At 43.1% G+C, this 3,057-nt stretch overlaps 1 long non-coding RNA gene across 2 annotated transcripts; it reads left to right on the top strand.

The window, feature by feature from the left end:
* Positions 1-145: 145 nt before the first annotated feature.
* On the top strand, positions 146-2,058 carry LOC111954603 (uncharacterized). Of its 2 annotated transcripts, none has more exons than XR_002876002.2 (2): positions 146-1,494; positions 1,574-2,058. It is a non-coding gene; the product is annotated as an uncharacterized lncRNA (long non-coding RNA). The 2 variants fall into 2 exon arrangements; XR_011474382.1 differs by having other exon boundaries at positions 146-1,486.
* Positions 2,059-3,057: the final 999 nt, after the last annotated feature.

Below are 3,057 nucleotides of genomic sequence, written 5' to 3' on the forward strand. Positions count from 1 at the left end.
TCAATGGCCTTTTGTCATTTGACAAAGTCCTTCCTTCGCCCTCTCTTCCCCGTACTCTCTTCTCCGTAACCCGGAAACCGATAAGTGTTGAGTTGTCGAGGAGTTGTTCCAATTCGTTTGTAGGCAAACGGAAGACGGTCCTCCCCTCCTCGACAGCCTCCTTTTGGTGAGGAAGCAGAAGTGTATCCTTCCTGAGTCCTTCTCAGAACAATTTTGAAATCTGCCACACCCCCTTTGAATCAGTTATTGTTTTATCGAAGGAATGCACGCAAAATGTGTTACTTATCCATAATTTATCAAATGTCTTGCACAACTAGCTACATTTGTTTTAATCACTTTATACATTTATTTGGGGTTTTCACCCTCTAAACTTAATTTCACTGACAATAAGTGTTGGAGAAGGAGAGTCTCATTTCATACAAGCAAATTTTCGTCCACTTTCCCCTCTCCTGGCTGCCTCTCCTTTTCTCAATTGGTTTACTTAATTCCTGCGTCCTCTCTGGTCTCCTTTTGAAAAGGGTCCAAGGTAATCGAGGCAGCGAGAAGAGGGAAGGTGGACGAAAAATTAGAATGCATTTGGATTACTGTTACAGTGCTATTTGGGTTATTAATTGGATTTGTTGGGACATTTCTTAATTTCTTTCTTTTTACATTGTGTGTATTGTTTTCCATTGCTAGGTTTTACTACACTGTTGGAGCGAGAAACACAAACATTTCGCTGCACCTGCGATAATGTCTGCAAATCTGTGTACGCTACCTGTAAGGTTCTGCTTTTCTTTTCTTGGTCAACCTTGTGTTCTTTTTATTTGTGTTCTTGAACATAACCCTGTTTCTTTGTGTTCTGGAACTTAGCCCTGTCTTTAATTTTTGTTGATTGATTTCACCTGTGTTTGGTCTCATCAGTTCCCTATTTAGTTCAGTTCTTTCTGTTTGTATGATTGTGAGGTATTGGTTGTTTTTGAACATTGCCTGTGACCACGATTCCTGTCTTTTGCATCAGACTGTGGCCCTCAGTTCACCTCACTTGTATGGAAAGAATTCATGGAACGCCTGGGGGTCATGGTCAGTCTCCCCTCTGGGTACTGTCCTCAAGCTAATGGGCAGGTGGAGCAGGTTAATTAAGAAGTGGGCAGGTTCCTGAGGTATTACTGTCAGGACCGGTGGGAGAGTGGGTGGATTTTCTACCTTGGGCTGAGTACATGCAGAATTCCCTCCGCCACTAACCTCAGTCCTTTCCAGTGTGTGTTGGGGTATCAGCCGGCCTTGGCATCCGAGCCAGACTGAGGCCCCTGCGGTGCAGGAGTGGTTTCGGCGTGCTGAGGAGACCTGGAACGCTGCGCACACTCGTCTCCAGTGGGCAGTGTGTTGGCACAAGAAACAGGCCGACCGCCACCGCAGTGAGGCGCCTGTTTTTTTCTCCAGGCGACCAGGTCTGGCTCTCCTGTAACCTACCCCTCCGCCTGCCCTGCCGGAAGCTGAGTCTTTGGTTTGTGGGTCCGTTTAAAGTCCTGAGGAGAGTTAATGAAATAATGTACCATTTGCAACTCCCTGCTGACTTCATGTCTCTCCTCAGGCCAGTGGTGCCTGGTCCCCTCGCTGAGGCTGGACCCAGTGATGCCCTGCCTCCTCTTCTGGACATCGAGGGAGGTCTGTCGTACTTGGTCAGTGAAGTTCTGGATTCGAGGCGTCAGGTCTCCAGTACCTCATCGACTGGGAGAGGTACGGCCCAGAGGAGTGGCGACGTGTTCCTGCGGTGGACATCCTGGACGCTTCGCTGACCAGGGATTTTCACCATTGACTGACCCACACCTTGTCCCTGAGGCCGGTACTCAGATCTGTCTTGTCTCATTACGCACACCTGGTTCCCCCTGATTAGTGTGTGCCCTCTCTTCCCCATTGTGCTTTTTTTTTATTGTCCATTGGTGTTGAGTACCTGTGTTCTGTTGTATTGTGCACTTATTACGGGTCTCGTTCTTTTTTTTGTCTTTGTTTTGGGCTTCATCCCCGTTTTCATAACGTACTTTATTTTAAATGTATAAATAAAACCCCTTAGGCAAAGGAATATGTAATGTCTCCTATCATTATACAGCATTAATAGTTATGGTTGATGGCCTTCATGAGAGAATTACTTTGGGGGATTATGTAGATTACATTTAAATTAATTTAGTTACACTTAACTGGTTAGATGTATAAAGAGGGGTTCCTGCAGATGTATTAAGAGTGTGGTTCGATGTGGCAGTTATTGATGTTTGTCCCCTATGAGTCAACATATGCACAAAGCCAGTATAAATTCCTGACCATAGTCAAAATGAATCTAACACGAACTTTAACGCAAACTTTTGAATCTAAGAACACGTTATTTTGACGCTTTTGACAGGATTTTACTCAAGCAATTTTACATCTAGGTAAGGTGTTTGGTGCAGTATTTCTCAAGTAAATTTTTTTGCCACGTTGTCTTTTATGTAGACAATGCTTGGCAGGTCTGTTTCACTGTTTCCATCAAACTTTTGTGTGTAAAGTACGTCGAATAACATTTCATGACAGGCCTGATGGAAACATTTCGGTGAACTTTCAAAATGTTGACAAAACAAAAGACGAGACAAGTTGGGATAATTGTCTAAAATAAATCATGCAAGAGCTCTCGGTGTAAACGCTTGGTTATATCAATACCCTTACACTTAACTGCAGTCAACTGTGGTATTTTGGATGCAGTGTACTTGTTGCAGATAAAAAATAATTTTGCAGTTAAATTCAGTTTGGTGGAAACACACCACTGGTGGGAAAATGCTCATATTGTCTTTATGCAGATTATAGAATTTTCGCATGAAATCTCACCAATTGGATGGAAACCTCGCTAATAGCGATGTCCCTATTAACGTGTTCTGTGATTTTGTTTTTCACGACATTTATAAAGTTCGTATAGAAAATAGATACAATTACCTGCTAGGGTGCATTTACATTTAACTATCTTGTGTAGATAAAAACATCTGGACGAAATTGTCACCTTGTTTTGATTACCGATTTAGGCAAATTGTGTATTAAATCAGTGACAGCCTG

The sequence above is a fragment of the Salvelinus sp. IW2-2015 genome, linkage group LG28, assembly GCF_002910315.2.
Source record: "Salvelinus sp. IW2-2015 linkage group LG28, ASM291031v2, whole genome shotgun sequence".
NCBI lineage: Eukaryota > Metazoa > Chordata > Actinopteri > Salmoniformes > Salmonidae > Salvelinus > Salvelinus sp. IW2-2015.